Consider the following 16,932-nt stretch of genomic DNA (forward strand, 5'->3'; position numbering starts at 1 on the left):
TTGTCTGCACCTGGAGCTGAAGGCTTACATGTGCTCAGAGCAACCTTCAGCTCATGAATTGAAAAAGGAGAATTGTAAGAAGTGTGCGACTTCTTGCTATCACACAGGGACTTCTTTTCCGCAGACGTTTTGTGCTTCATGAAAGTGTTTGTGTAGTGTGATGAGCTGGACACATGTTCGAAGTGTTGTGCAAGTGTGTTGGCCTGGTCTTCGAGTGTGTCCCCTGTTGTGCTAACCAGGGGCAGGCTGTTTTTTTGTTGTCCTTTCAGCTTGCGTATATGTGTCCAGACTTTGTGTGTATCAGTGTATGAGTTGATGGAAGTGAGGAAGGTGCGCCAACTGTCCCTTTTCGCCTCGCGACGCACTCGCTTCCCAAAAGCCTTTGCCCGTTTAAAAGAAATGAGGTTATCTGACGTGGGGTACCGGCGAAGGACACCCCACGCCTTGTTCTGGGCCTCTCGCGCCCGCCTGCAGTCCTCGTTCCACCAGGGCCTCCTTGGGGTGCGGGACCCACTGGAGGCCTGGGGAATGGACTTTTCGGCGGCGTCAAGGATGTGCGCCGTGACGAGTTGGGCGGCTTCCTCCACGTGTAGGTGTTTTATGGATGTGTGGTGTAGTTGAGATATTTGTGTGAATGTGCTCCAGTTTGCTTTTGATTCATTAAACCTTTGATGGGAAGATGGACTGCTCGGGCCTATACCTACATACGTTAATGAAGTGGGGAAATGGTCACTACCATATGGGTGTGCGCCCACACCCCACTCAAGACATGGAAAGAGAACTGCGGAACCAATCGCCAAGTCAAGATGCGAGTATGTATTGTGTCCTAAATTATGGTATGTAGGCTGTTTTTTGTTGAAAAGGCATGCTCCGGAGGATGTAAGAAACTTCTCTATCAGGCGACCTCGGGCATCCGTTCTGGAGGAGCCCCAAAGAGAGTTGTGCGCATTAAGGTCGCCTGTTAGTATGTATGGTTCGGGCAGCTGGTCAACCAGTGCCTCGAAATCAGAGCTCAGAAGTGCAAAATCAGGAGAGATGTAAATGGAGCATACCGTTATCAACCTATTAAATATTATTGTACGGATCGCTACAGCCTCGAGGACAGTGTTTAAAGAGAGAGGGTGGCATGCTAATGATTTCCGGGCGATAATGGCCACACCTCCTGAAGAGAGCGTGCAGCCAACCCTGTCCTTTCTGAATACCATGTACCTATTTAAGAAATTTGTTTGTTTAGAATTGAGGTGGGTTTCCTGAAGACACATGATACTTGGCTGACTGGCATGCAGAATCTCATACACATCGTCAAGATTTTTAAGGAGGCCTCTGCAGTTTCATTGGATGATGTTTTCTGTTCCCATTATTTACGTTTAAGAATGACTGGAGTGTGTGTGTGTGTGTTCATGTGTCGTCTTTCGGGGCTGTTACTCTTGGATTAGGCTTTTTAGGCCTTTCTACTGGCTTGACCGTCGGAGGCCGCTCCTTGCGCTGCGTTGGAGGCAGGAACGGCGCGACGTCCATATCGTCATCGGATGTCCGAGGGGTGCCCGTCGAACCGGGTCCCCCGGACTTGGCCCCACTTCGGGAGCCCTTCGTTTGAGCCGCCACCGCCGCCACCGTCGTGGGCGCCAGAGGTGGCACGGGCGGTGCGGTGACGGTGGGAGCCGGTGCGGGGCCCGTGGTGTCCATCACCTCGGTACCTCCAATGCACTGGAGGACGGGGATACAGAGGCGGGAGCGGCACCGGTCCCAACAGAAGTGGTTTGCACCACAACCGCTGCTGCCTCAGCAAGCGGCGTGGTGCCCGGTTGGGCTGCGTGAGGCAGCCCAGTGGGGGGCGGGGGCGGGACCAGGTCAGACTCGCTGAACTGGGTCCCTGTGGAAACCAGACGTCGCTCCGCCCCCCGGCGAGCTGCGTCGGCGTACCTCCCCAGGGGGAAAGAGGCGAACCTCTTCCGCGCCTCTGGGAAGGTGATGTTCTCAGTTACATTGATGTTGATTATCTTTTTTTCGGTTTGAAATTTTTCGCACTTGCGGGAGTAGGCTGCATGCGCCCCCCCCCCCGCAGTTAACACAAGAGAGGGTGTCGGATGGACAGTAGTCAGTCGGATGATCGTGCGCCGCGCATTTTGCACACGTCGTTCGGCCACGGCAAGAGTTTGTACCATGCCCGAACCGCTGGCACTTAAAACAGCGCCGCGGATTCGGGATGTACGGACGGATGGAGCAACGGATAAAACCTGCATATATGTGTTGTGGAAGAACTGCGCGGTCAAAAGTGAGGATAATGTGCTTGGTGGGAATCTCCTTGTCGTCTCTGCGGATAGTGATGCGTCTCACGGCAGTGACGCCCTCATCCTTCAAGCCGGCAAGGAGATCCGCATCGGTTTCGTTCAGGAGGTCTGTCTCGGATATCACACCCTGCGAGCTGTTGAGGCTCCGATGGGGTGTGACCCGGATGTCAAGATCAGCCAGTCTAGTCTGAGCTAGAAGCTTTGCAGACTGCTGCTTGTCATTTATTTCAATTAAGAGTTCACCAGACCTTTGTTTTTTGCATTTATACGATTTTCCTACTATGGCTTCAAGATACTTGGCAATCAAGAAGACTGACTGAGATGCAAGAGGGTGGGTTGGATTGTTGGATTCCATGACAAGAAATCGAGAAAAATTATCTGGTTCAGGAAATGTCGAAGATGGCAATGAAGGAAAAGATACTTCGGTGCGGCCCCTTTTCAGGGACCGATCACGTTTGGGGGGGGGTTTTGAAAATGCCATAGAGCATAGTATTAAAGCAGGGAGACTGGGGTACTTTCTTCTTTGACCTTACCCTGGTAGCCAAAGAGGTCCCGGAGCTCCCTGCCTGGTAGACAGACAGGGAGCCCATCCGCCGGAGCTTGACCTGGGCTCCGACGGCCACCGTTAGAGGTTTCTAACCCTTCGCCTTAAAAACACATCACCACGGTTGGATCCAGCTTATGTTTGGGGGCTCGGGGTCCGCGGTATCGCCAGTACCGTCACCAAGATTGCTGAAGGTGCCCCGTGCGGGGCTTTCTTGCTTATGTTTCAAGGGCTTCCGTTGTTTCCATGCGCTTGCGTGCCTAGTTTCTTCTCCTCCCCCTCTTCCGTGAATGCGTCCACTTTTCTTGGGAGAGACAGCACTTCGAAACTTCGTACGTGTCTATGTTCGTCCACGCAAATATATTAAAGGAAGAAAAATAGAAAAAACAATTGTGTAGGCGGAGATTCCGCCAAAATGGCCACAGATCAAGACAGCGGATGGGTTCCTAGGTTTTTTTATATATTCGGGGTCACATCACCTTGCTTGTCAACCACCTTCACAATATTTTATTGCTACTTAAAACTCGTGTTCCCTTCCAACTCACAAACTCAGCGTGCGCGTCAGGCAGCAGAAAATGGGAAACTAGGTTAGCAGCTGAAACACTTTATTTTATTTCCAAGCAGTAGGACGGAAACGATTGTGGGACATTTGTCGGTGCTTTTTGTGCGGATTGTAAAATGTGAGAACATTGCTCGCAAACACGCTTCCCTGTGTGACACAACCTGTTCAGTACTGCATTCCAACCACGGTAAGTCAGATGTGCGCCTGAACCTGCAATGCAAGTAGTTCACAATGTGGTCGAAAAATTAAGTCAAAGTTTTCTTCTGGCGTGCACAGCGGTTGGGCGGTCGCAGGAACATTGCAGAAAGAGCGGACACTCACTCATGACTTTCGCCGGTGGCTTTCGTTGCCATCTCGTACTTTTCCAGCACGGCTTTCTTGTAGAGTTCCTGATTGGTCCAGATCTCGGCGGCGTAGGCGTTCAACGGACTGGCCACGTTTGGCTCCGCCAGCAGGGACTGGATAGAAAGCAGCACAGTGCGCACGTCAAGAAGGGCCGTCCACTGGTCCTTGAGAATGTCGAGGCAAATGTTGCCCAGATCGTCGACATTGGGATGGAAGCAGGGCGTCTCGAACTGCACCACGGGGCCGGCGCACGGATAGTTCGGAGGGAATTTCATCCGAAGGCGGTAAACCTTGTTCTCATATGCGGTTCCTGCAGGGCCGTGAATGGTAGCAACCCAGTCGAAAATGTCTCGGTCTTCAGGGAAGGCGGAAATCATGGCGTCACCGCACGTCATCAGCGCCATTAGCTCTTGCCTGAGCCTCTTCGCAGCCGCCGGGACATCCGGGCAGCAGGCCTGGCCTGGTTGGTCGCCCTCGCCGGTCGCCATTCCTGCACTAGCGGTGTCGTCGACGTTCTGGGAAGCCATTTTGAGAAAAGAGTCCCTGCGCATGATGATGATACTGGCGAAAATATGGTTCTGCGCAGGATCTTCAGGGCCGCCCGAAGGCGCTCCAGATGAGCGGTGCAGCCGTGGCTACTGTGCCCTCCGACCGCATTCGTGTTTTTGAGCCTGGGCTGGAGAGGTGTGCGACGTCCTGCATACCGGTTACGTCGTAGCTTCGTGGTCTGAAAGGCAGGTGTTGCAGTCCTTCGGTTGGGCGGTTGTTGTTTCGGTTTTGATGCGTATATTTAGATCAATATTTTATTGATCTCGGTATTTAGTTTGTAAAAGTTTTCTATCATTGGTTCTATTGGTTATATAATGTTACACGAGCTAAAGGCACGTTAGCATAAATTAAATTGGATTAGGTTACTTCAGTGAAGTGCTTATAGCGAAGTCAGACAGAAATACGGACGCCGCGATGATAATATTTCAGAAATTCTCCAGTGCACGATAATGACGTTTATGAGGATGTGTAAGGAGTTCTCTTTCAAGTGGGGCTGATGGCAGTTGTAATTTCGCGGGCAGTACTTCTGCTATTTAGCGTTTTAGGGAGACTCAATATTTCTCTTTACATTCTGCGATTAAACTACCTTTTCTGGCGCCCGTCCTGCAGCCACCCCGCACTTGCTTTGGGGGCCCTCTTTCAACTCGTCTTTCACTGTTGCCACTGCAACTGCTGTGAATTCGAACCTGTCGATATTAACTCTGGGGCGTGAACAAGAAATAAAATGTGCGCAATGAAAACAACAAACAAAACACGTTCCTCTGATGCTGGCTCAGCATGCAGGCCAAACGTTGCCCGAACGGCCTCGTATTACTTGCAGTACTGTTAACAGCTGTGCAAGTTACAACATATTTATCCAGGAAGTGCAGCGGAAAGGTGCACAAAAAGACGATGGCGACGCCACTGGTCGCCAGTTTCTTTCCGTGAGCGCCCCTTTCCCGGCCAATACCCCTGTGTGGTATGAGCCATTATTCTGGCGCCGCCACCCGCACCTATCCCCTCGTGTGTGTTTCGGAGCTATATTACGGGACAAAAGCTTACTCGTGTCCACGCAACAATAATATTCCTCGTTTCAAAAGGGGCTCTGGATGGGACGCTAAGTTTGGATACACTTCCTTGAATAGTGATTCGCTTTTCTATTGTATGGGCAGAGCGACTTTGAACAAAGTGATAAAAACCGATTTACCTTCTAGGGAAGGCTCGCGTGCTATTTATAACAAAAAATGCTCGGATCAGACAGATGAGCTGCTTTCAAGACCTTGCTGTGTAAGAATACCTCATTTTTATAAACTGAGAATAGTTGAAAGGTGTAAAAAAGAAACAGAAGAGCATTGCAAACCCAAAAGGGTTAGCGGCTTTCTGACCTAGGTATAATTTATACGTTAGATATCGAAAAGCGCACTGGAGCCTTCGTATTGGCGTAAAGCGTGTGGTACGCATGCACTATGCACCATTGAAAATGCGCCTCAAATCTATGCATGCAAAATGCACCTCGCATTTTGAGCGGACTAACTTCAATGAAAATTTATCTAACGACAGTACCAAGGTGGCAATTGCCCCAAATCGTTTGTGTAGTCGAAATTAGCCTTTGGCAAAGCTCCAGTCGTTCTCCTTCCGTCCTGTGTGAAGGATTCGTGGATTTGACCCCGGTGTACGAAGCCGCGACGACACGCAAGAAACACAAATCACCGGTTATTCCGGGATACAAGAAACGGCATGTGCAGACACATCAGCATAAAAGCGAGAAAGGACATGGGAGCAACGCAGCACTAAAGAAGTCATGCAGCCCTCCGCCTAACGACCACTTTAGGTGAACGCAAAGCTTTCTCGTGGTTGAATTTATAGTTGGCCAATACCACACTTTAAGTATCGGTTACTCTGGAGATATGCATAACTTTTTTAGAATACCCACAAAAACACTCGTGTGTGCATTCCGTAAGACTAACGTTTCGGTTTCGGAATTACGACGCGTGATATCATCCGCATAAAGGGCATGTCGAAGGATGGCTAATTGCTCTAGGGCATCGGGAAGGCCAATGAATGCGATGTTAAACAGGAGGGGAGACAATACAGATCCCTGGGGCGTGCCATGACTGCCGAGTTGGATTGGTTTAAAGGTGATACCCCCTACTTTGAGGATAACTCGGCGATCTGTGAGAAAATCGGCGATGTAGCTTCAGGTTCGTTCTCCGCAGCCAGTCTGATTAAGCCGACCAAGAATTGCCGCGTAGTGGCTCTTCCAGCGGGGGCAGTTTTTCTTGTTTAAGTTGCATACCGAGACAAGTAAAAAAAAGTCACTTCGCAAAAAGGGTGAAAGGTACTGTGGGGCACGAATTGCGCAATATGTAAGCAACTATAAACCATTGATCATGTCTTCATGCACTGCTGGATGGCGGTCCACTTCTGGGATGTGCTACGGCGAACTGTGCATAAAGACTTTCCATTAGACCCACACGGCATTCACTACCTCCCTATCTAACATGAGAATAGAGTACCGTGGGATTTACTAATGCTTCTGGGCCTCCACAGTACGTGGAGGGCACGCATGGCCACGCTCCATGGCGACGTGGAAGCCAGGCTGACGATACAGATGTTCCGCGAGAGTGTTACGCTGTTTATTGAGGGCAATAAAATTGAAGGCTCGGTACCTGATTGGGTGGCACGTGTAGAACGATTGGCAAGGATGAAATAATTTTATGAAAAAACCAGCCGGGGGAACTGGATGGTGGCCATGTACGTTTTTGTTTGTTTGTTTTACGTCCACTGCTTATCATTGTTGCTTTTGTTCGTATGCGAAAGTCCAGCAACAAATGCGCATGGTGGTGCCGTACGTGCGTTGTTTTGTTTTACATTTTAATCTTGCTGTTGTGAATATGTAAAAACCGGCAATCAATAAAAAAAATTATCCAAATGGAGCAGTCGGATAGATGCCGGTTTCTAACGCGAGGGAACTGGGTTCGATTCCGGTGACGGGAAGCGTTTTTTTTCTTTCACTTCACCCACAGTCATTCATCACCGTCGTCAGAGAAAGTTGGCTTTCACGCAGGGTCTATTTGCGTACAACGGCATCAGACTCAGTAAGGACACTAAAGCTTCGTTTTGAAAACTTCCTTACTGTTACATCGTATTTGCGTCTCTTTCTTCGTTTTAGGGGCGAAGCTCCTCTTGCTCGGGCCCTGTCCCGGCCGTACACGGCAGAATGATGATGATTGTGGCAGGATCCCCCTAGTGATTGGCCAACCAAAGATTGGCCGAAGAGGTCAAAACGTTCAACGCGTTTGTTGCTACCCAAGAAGGAGGAGAGGAAAAAGAAGAGGTTGTCGTTCGTCGCCTGCGAGCTCCAGACACGTACCGGGGGTACGCGACACAAGACGCTCTGCAGAAGGCGACGGCCAAGGTGGCTAAAATGTCACACACCGAATTTGCCAACTTACCCATGGAGATTCTCATCGTCCCAAACAAGCCCTACATAATCACCACAAACATCGACGTCGTCGACGGGCTTGTCAACGGATCAGTGGAAAGCTTGACGTGTAGAGTCTCTATATGATGTGTAGGCGAATGTTTGACGGTTTTACCGATAAGCATTTTAGCTTCGCCCCTCTCATCATCATTCACTTCGTGGAGGTGGAGGCATTTTTTTGCTTCGTCGTTTAGCGCTAATTACTTTGAATGGCTTCTTTGCTACTACAGCGTGTTGGTCTCTCTTTCTTGGCTTGCTTTTTTTATCTTACGACACGAATTGCGTCAGGAAGCCGAATGGCACAGGCCACAGTTTCCCTTGAATCGGGGTTCTGCGCAGCTGGCGTGCACGTGTTATACTGTCGTGCATCCACATTCAGATGTCACACCGCACGTGCTATTATATATTTACATTTATAATACATATTTTCGTAGATTTTGTGAAGCAGGCACTTTAAGCCGACAAAGCTCCCGATTCGTGGAAAATGCCCGAAGTGGGTATGTCGCACTATGAAATGAACAACAAACACAGCAACACCTTTTTTTCGACCATTGGCAACGTTCAGAGAGAGCACAGTGGTAGCGCACTGGGCTGCGATGGTTTAGGCCAGCGTTTACGCATTTACGTTTTGCAGCAGAGGCCATTTTATCCACCCAACAACGACTACAACAGCAGCAACAACGACGACAACGATTTTTCGAAGAACGGACTCCTCAGGCTCTGCCTTCAAAGTAAAAAAAAAGTTTACTTGCGAAATAAAACATGTGTAAGTTAGGCACTGCCCCCCCCACTCCCCCCCCAAAAAAACAGAATATCAAGACCTAAAAATCTGCGAAATGAACGACGGAAATACGAATGAGAATGTGAAATAGCCCCAAACGTGCACCTCGCCCTACATCTGCGCGAGAACGAATATAGGCAAACTTAAGGAATGCACTTAATTTCTGTAATAGTATAAATGCACAGCAACAAAGGAAAACAATGAACGAATACAATAGCCCATACTACTGGGCTACTGAAACCAAACCTACCCGCCGCGGTGGCTCAGTGGCTAAGGCGTTGCGCTGCTGAGCACGAGGTCGCGGGTTCGATTCCCGGCCGCGGCGGCCGCTTTTCTGATGGAGGCGAAACGCAAAAACGCCCGTGTGTACGAGATTTCGGCGCACGTTAAAGATCCCCAGGTGGTCAAAATTAATCCGGAGCCCTCCACTACGGCGCGCCTCATCGCCTGCGTTGCGTCGGCGCGTTAAACCCTACAATCAATCAATCGAAACCAAACCTGGCCATAAAAATTCCCCGCATTTCCCCGAGGGGAAGAATGTGAAAGTGCGAATGCACGAGTTCAATTTGCGCGGTTCGGTAATGTTCGCGAAAGAGAGATCACACACACACACACAACTACAAAGAAAGAAAGAGGCATTTATTCACAGACACCTATTTGTGTTGTCGTTGTAATTGATTGCTAGAGCGGATCTCAGCTTTGAAATTTCGTGTCAGTACTCCTTTAAGCAGGTGCATTAGCCCTTCTCACGCCCGATTCTTGGCCAATCCCCCACGTGGGTATGTGCCATGTCAGCGGCCAGGCAGCGCGCGCCCATCTCCCCCCGTTGCCAAGGAAGACGAGGAGATTCCTGGCCAATCCCCCACGTAGGTATGTGCTATGTCAGCGGCCAGGCTGCGCGCGCCCATCTCCACGTGCGCGGACATCGCCGGTGGACGCAGGTTCAGGGTCGCTTAAGAAGTGCATTGCACTTAAAACACTCAACGTAAACTTGAGGCGCATGAGTACAAAATTCTTTGAATATTTTCACATTTCTTATTTACAAAACGGTTTGGCCGGCAAATTTTTTATATGGCACTAAGCTTTTTAACATTGACGTGTTTCGAACCTATGTACTCGGGAGCGGGCCTTGATGAGGATTTCTTGGTTAAAGTTTTCCTTTCAGCTTTAAAAGAGCCGTGAAAGAGGTTTTGCCAATGCCTGGGCATTTGAATTAAGTTTCAGATAAATCAGTGTTATAGTAATCACTTCCGTCAAGAATTTTGTTAAAGCGATGAGTACTAGTGGAGGTATTCCAAACTAAAACGGCTTATTTTCGTTCGAGGCACCATTCCCTTTCGTTTCGCCTTTGTCTTCTCCCCGCGCCAGCGCAGCGCTCTGATATTTCCCAAGTTGCATGGCTTCTCGGGGACGCCTGCAACAATATCCGATTGTCTGTTACTGCGGTAACACCACGTCGCAAGCATCGCTCTTGGACGGTGCCGTTTGGCTTTCTGCGTTCCGTTCGCTTCGTTATTTTTAATTATGCAATGTGCTTAATTCCACTCACAGCTGGAAAAGTTGAGGGAGGGAATGGGGCAGAATATTTGTGCTTGCACACCACGCCGAATGATCGCGGGAAAAGTGGCGACTTTGTTAGAGACCGCACAGACGCCGCGATGACATGTGTTGGTAGGTATAATAGGAGTCTAAAATATGTCATCAATGACTGAAGAATCACCTCGAAATTTGGTAGAGTGAGAAAGTACATGCGTTCCAAACCGACACATTCTTTTTTTATATATTGCTTGAGTGGATCCTCGTTCGCGCCAATGTCGAACTTGGCGGTGTCGTGGTGATGCCATGTACGTGCGTACACAGGCACTAGCGGTATTCCATTCCGTTGTACCGATCGGTTCTTAACATTTATAACCGTAATACAAAACAGCCGAATGGTGCGCGATACGGTGCAGGGAGTTTTCTTAGGGTGCATTCGAGGCCCCCTCCTCCTCCTGCCCCCCTTTCACGAACACTTCCACGTGATCCTGCGTTTATCACTTAAAGAAGCACACCGTAACCGATACTACGAGCGGTCTCGGAAGGGCAGTGTTAGTTATGGGCCGCGCCTGCCCCTTTATTCGACCATGCAAATGATTTTACAAACCAATTATTCCACCTTCCCTCTTTTCCCTGATGCGCTAGAGGGTGTTTTTTCTGTATAAAGGCTGTTCGTTCATTGTTTTACGTTGGGTTGCTTGCCGCGGGCCTACATTTCCGCTCCCCTCCACCCTCAAATTCTAACTTGTGTCTTCATTAAGTGTGTGGAAGAAAGCTATGTTTACTTTTCTGATGGAACGCCGGTGTGTATGAAACGCCGGTTTGTACGAGATTTCGGCGCACCGTAAAGATCTCCAGGTAGTCAAAATTAATCCTCCAGAGCCCTCCACTACGACGCGCCTGATTACCTGCGTAGCGTCGGCGCGTTAAACCCCTACAATCAATCAATCAGCTATGTTTACTCTATATAAAGATATAGCAATTTTGCGAAATACACACATTAGTATTTCTTTCACTGAAAGTGCGATTGTATTTTTCTAAAAAAAAGCACGAATTCAGAACGGAAGAAATCGTGCCAATGACCTAATTGTTGCATTGACATTTAAAGTAATAGTTCCACAGTTCAATCAAAAAGATTTGTTTTGAATTCGCGAATAAGATACGCAAGCCAAGCAACGTAAAAAACCGCCCAAAAAACACTGACAACCTGCGGGAATTTGAACCCGCAACGTTGACGGAGACCGCGCGGTGCTTGAGAACCACTGCGCCACGGCTGCAGAGGAGGGCGGTCGGAGCAGACGTCCTTACACCAGATCGACCCCAACCCTTCGTCTCTCGTGTCAACGTCTCCGAAAGAAACTTCATTTAAAGAAACCCTCGCTGGTAATCTGAACATTTCCTGAATAACGCTTGCACAGTAAGGTTCCCTGAAGCCACCACTACAGCTGATCCCAGCAACTGCGCGCTGCTACTGGCAAACATAGCGATCACAGGTGTGCACGGCTGCAAGTGCGATTTCTCAGTGCGGGAATAATGCTTGCCGTACTTTCGTTTTCTCAGTGAATAAAGCATCGGTTGTATCCGGACAAACGCTGGGGGCACTATAAAACATGAAATCTTTTGAATAAAACAAACTTGTATTTTGTCTTCATGGCTCCTTTAAGTGAGTTATATTTTATCTACAATCGTGCCCGTCGCACACGCATATGCAATTTGCAGCTCTGGGGAAACGAATTAGTCGTCCAAGCGCACGGCCTAAACGACGTAAGCCAAATACGGATCACATTAGCGATAGTGTTGAGATGCACGGGCCTCATGGACGTTACTAATTTTATTCCAGTACAAAAACTAACAAAAGAGTGGTATTCATTTCGGCACGGATGTTTTCGCGGCACGCTTTTCGCTTATCGATCGATTCCCGGTGAACCGTCGGCCGACCGGCTTTGTCTGCGTCTTCGGTCGGCGAGCCAGTAGCACTACGCGGACTTATCATCGGCCGATGTTTTCGTGTCCCCGTCAGCATCGTGTGACAACGTGGTCGGCCAACTCCGAGTTCGGCTTCGCCGTGGTGTGGTCGTCGTGTCGTCGTAGTGTGAGAGCGCCTTAACGAGAAACGTGATAACAGAGTAAAAAAAAAGGCAGATATACACGAACACGATAGCATGTACTTTTTAAAAAAGGTGCCTGGGTCACCCCTCGACGCTGAGCAGACGACGCTTCTCTTTGCCGGAAGTACGAGAAAAAGCCGTCCAATAGCAGCATATAGGCTCGGAGACGCACATCCAGAATCGACGACGGACATGCGTTAAATGGCGCTGTTCAAAAACACGCAGGAAATGGTGGCAAAGTGACGAGAAACTTTGCTAAGAAAGTGTGAGCTTTCCGCTTCACGTAAAAAATTGACTCTGCTTGCACTAGAGAAACAGCCGAGCTGGGGGCCCCTCTATCTTTGTCGGAGTCCCGGCTGTTGCACCTCACATAGATTTCTAAACTTGCCGTTGAAAGTTCTACATGACTGGCAGGCCTGGATCGTTTCGTGCGCAGCCTTTCACATCTCTCCCAAAGTGGGCCGCGTTAGCGCGCGCTCAAACCTGCGGCAACCGGGTTCGCGAACTCGGCGTCTTTAGAGCGAACTCGGCGTGTGTGCTGCCCACTTCACGCGCAAAGGCACGTTACCCATGAGTTCCCACGACTAAAAAAGCACACGAGAAGTAACGCCACGAAGGCTGGGCAAAGGATTCTCGAAGGTGGAGCTGGCCGACGCTGAGCGCTCCTCACCAGACCCGCGCTTACGTGCGTAAGGTATTCCTTCGCGATATTTTTAGCGAGCTGCCCACATGGCGCAAGACCTCGCGGATGCCTGGCCAACGCCGGGGCTCCTCACGAGGCGCACGATCACGTGCGGTCGGGCTCTTTCCTTGGTGTTTTTTTGTCTGGTAACGCCATACGGCGTAACTAACACCTTAAAGGGACACTGAAGTGAATTTGTCAAGCTCCCGTTTTTGCTTTCACTGCGTAGACTGGCTCAAATTAGCACACTTTTCATCGTTTATTCGGTTTACAAATCGGTAATTATTTTACAAAGCGCGAAAGAAGAAAAACTACCATGCGCGGTTTGCGGCGGCCGCACCAACTAAAGCTGTGACGTTAGGAGGAGCCGCACCGTGATTGGACGATGCCCAAGGTTAGCAATCAAACAAGTTTCGGTTTCGGTTTCGGTTGTGTAAAACACAACCGTTGGCGTTGTTGGATGGGCATTCTCAATAACTCAGTAAGCATCGTACTCCGCTTCTGCCATGTTGTCAGCTGTAAAAATGCATAAAGATAAGCCTCCTAGGACGGATTGGAATCGTAGCATTCACTAGCCGAAACCTACGCAGTGCATGGACGCCCTCCGCGTACCCGCAGACGCCCAAATGTCATGCGCTTTTCCCCCATATTTGGAGCTTGCCTCCCTCATGCCTGTGTCGTAAAAAGCGTGTTCGCACCAGGCCAAGGGTCTGTTCATTCTGGCCTGTGCCCACTGTCTGCAAGCAGTCGGTGCTTATGGCAACAGCACGCCAAAGAGAACTCGCTAGCGCGCCAGTGCCAGCCTGCGCGCGCTTTGTGAACTAGTTCGTGGAGCCATGAACGTGGCGGCCCCAAAAAAGGTGAACTCAATATAGAAAACATCGGCGGAAAACGAAAACGTTAACTTACAAAAAAAAAACACGTACCCGCGGGGATTCGAACTCGTGACTTGCAAAGTACTTGCGGTGGCATACCTAGCAACCCAGACCGCTCGGCCACGGAGCTGCTTTTTTTTCCCTTTATTTCCAGACAAACACCGCTGTTACAAACATAATACACAACAACAAAACAAACCCATTACACTAAGACATAAAATCACTGTTCCACTCTAGGGTACAGTGCTGACTACTAAAATATTTTCATTTTTGTTAACTCCTCCATTTGTGACAACCAGTCGGGAACACATTGGCGTGCCTTTTGAACTTCAAGAAAAGAGAATATGGCCTCTCGGAAATACTCATTTACTGGCCGCGCATCAATGTCCGAGTGGCGGACTGCCTTTCGGCATCTCCATATACTGTGCAGACCTAGTAACATTACTAGATCTAGAGGGACGCCATCATCATCAGGTTCAACGGACAAATACCGAATAACATGGGCATCGATTGGCAGATCTTTTTTCAGCGTACGTTGCAGCACATCCCAGAAGAAGACCCCGTCCCAACAGTCAATGAAAACATGTTCAATGGTTTCCGGTTTTTTGCATAACCAACACTGTTCACCCCACGGCATAAAAAGGCCTTTTTCTTGCATCCATGTTTTCACAAGGAGTGTCCCGGTGTGTAGTTGAAAGAAAAATGTTTTACATCCCGGTGCAACTGGCATTCTTTTAACCCGTTTTAACACATCTCGACCCGTGCCAGCCGAGTGAGCAATTCTGTACATAGGAACGGGAAAAACTGTGTCGCAGAGATCGTTATACAGTCTCCTCCTAGTCACTGCGCTCAAATACTCTAACGAAAACCGTGCGCATAGAAAACGTAACGAGTCCACAACTTCTTTTAGATAGCCACGGATACCACCTCGCATACACAATGTCGTAACGGACAACTCAGGCAAAACCCTGCCTAATCTCACTTGGCAAACGGTGCGCAAAAAGGGATCCTTTACATCCCTCCAAAACAGAAAGCGGTTTGCCAACTGACGTAAAAAGAGATGTGTTAAACCTAACCCCCCTTCCCGTACACGTCGAAAGAGATTTGTACGACTCGTCCTCTCCCAGGTTGATCCCCAAACAAAAACTGCGAAAACACGATGTAACTTTTGGACGTTTGCCCGTGAACAGTGGAGTACCTGTAACACATACCAAAGTTTGCTCGCCATAAAAAGGTTGCAAATCGTTGTGCGAGCGAAAATGGATAAATTCGCGCCCTTCCACTTCTGTGCCTTTTCCTTAAGCTCTACGGCTTGTCTCCTCCAGTAAGGGTCACTGTCAGAATAATACTCTAGGGGAACACCAAGGTACTTCACTGGTGTGGTCACCCACTTTACATTTTGAAATACCACCGGTGTTGGACTCCACTCTCCGTGCCAGATGCCCAGACATTGTCCCAGTTCACAGCACATCCACTAACATAACAAAACCATTTAACTGTATTAATGACCCTAGCAAAGCTTTGTTGATCTACGCAAAATACAGCGATATCGTCCGCGTATGCTAAAACTTTAATTTCAGCTGCATGAAGTTGAAATCCCTTGACAGTGTCGTTTTTTATTGTGCTTAAACATAATGATTCAATATATATGCAAAAGAGGAGGGGGGAAAGAGGACACCCCTGCCTCCCAGACCTCTGCACTTCTATACGCCTTCCAACCGCTTTTTTATCGATAAGTCTAGTTGTACAGTTGTTATAAGCCATGCGCACACCCTCTAGAATAACTCATCCGATGTTACTATGTTCCAAAACCGCCATACGTCCATCGTGGGGCACACGATCAAACGCCTTTTCTAGGTCTACCTGTAGCATTGCGACGCCTGTATGCGTCACGTCGCAAATCTCAAGCACACTCCGTGCCTTGTGTATATTCGTAAAAATTGACCTGCCTTTAATACCACATGTTTGATGCGGCCCCACTAAGATGCTAATTACGGTCTGCAACCTTCTAGCCAATATTTTCATTAGTATTTTATAATCAACGTTTGTTAAGCTTATGGGCCGGTACGATGTGACTTGGCGGAGTTTGACCATATCCTCTGTTTTGGGAATTAAGATCGTGTGGGAAGCCGAAAACGATGGTGGAAGCGTTTCTAACATATACGCTTCTTCAAACACAGCAGTTAACACAGGGGATATGTTATGTTTAAAGGCCTTATAAAAAGCAGCACTCAGGCCATCTGGGCCTAATGACTTTCTCAGGTTTAAGTTGTCAATAGCTTCCTTAACCTCCTCGACGGTGATAGGGGATTCCATAAGTGACTTTGCTTCATCATCAATTTTTGGCAGGAGTGACACAAATTCACTTTTAAACTTTGCCAGTTCAATAGGGCTTCGAGAAAACAAGGTCCTATAGTATTCAAAAAAGCACGTTCAATATCTACCTTTTCACTGCTAATTGTGCCATTATATTCAATCTCCGTTATTTCGTTACGGCGAGCGTATCTTTTTTGCGTCCCCAGCGCTCTCTTGGTGGGCATTTCGCCGGCTATAAATTTTTCCGCTCTCGCTCTGACAAGCGCTGCGTGATACCGCTCCGCATCTATCTGCTCAAGTTTAGCTTTTGTGGCCCGTATCTCTTCTTTAAATGCCCCCGGTGCTCGCCTTTCTTCAGCAACCATCGTCTGCAACATAGTGCGCAACAGGCTTTTTGTTTCTCCTTTTTAATGGCACTTGCCCTTTCGATTGCTCCCATTTTTATTTCTTGTTTGAAGTGTTCCCATTGAACGCCGTATTTTTCACTGCTGCACTTTTCTAGTTTTTCCAAAGAGTTTCTTACTCGTTCCATAAAAATATCATCTTCTAAGAGTTTGTCATTTAATTTCCATAAATCCCATGTAAATTTCTTTGTGTTTTCCTTTTTACTACCAAGGAAAAAGCAAACTAAGCAGTGGTCGGAGAACGAAACAGGGGATACGCTATATTCACAACACGAAGGCAGCAATTCGGCTGAAACGTATGCCCTATCCAAGGGGGCGTGGCTAGCCCCTTGAAAATGTGTAAACTGGACATCTTTTCCGCTGCCAAAACAATCTCCCACGTCTTCCAGACCGAAATCATTCACAATTTCGCATAATAATACAGTGCTTACATCACGATAAGGCGTATTGCTGGTTTTGTCCGGGCTACGCTGGTA

The 16,932-nt window shown here is 48.5% G+C and overlaps 1 pseudogene; it reads right to left on the reverse strand.

The window, feature by feature from the left end:
• Positions 1 to 3,714: 3,714 nt before the first annotated feature.
• Positions 3,715 to 4,253, reverse strand: LOC144168079 (ubiquitin-conjugating enzyme E2 C pseudogene; annotated as a pseudogene).
• Positions 4,254 to 16,932: the final 12,679 nt, after the last annotated feature.

This window comes from Haemaphysalis longicornis, unplaced genomic scaffold (assembly GCF_048455015.1).
Source record: "Haemaphysalis longicornis isolate Haplotype H1 unplaced genomic scaffold, Haemaphysalis longicornis Haplotype H1 scaffold_2, whole genome shotgun sequence".
Classification (NCBI taxonomy): Eukaryota; Metazoa; Arthropoda; class Arachnida; order Ixodida; family Ixodidae; genus Haemaphysalis; species Haemaphysalis longicornis.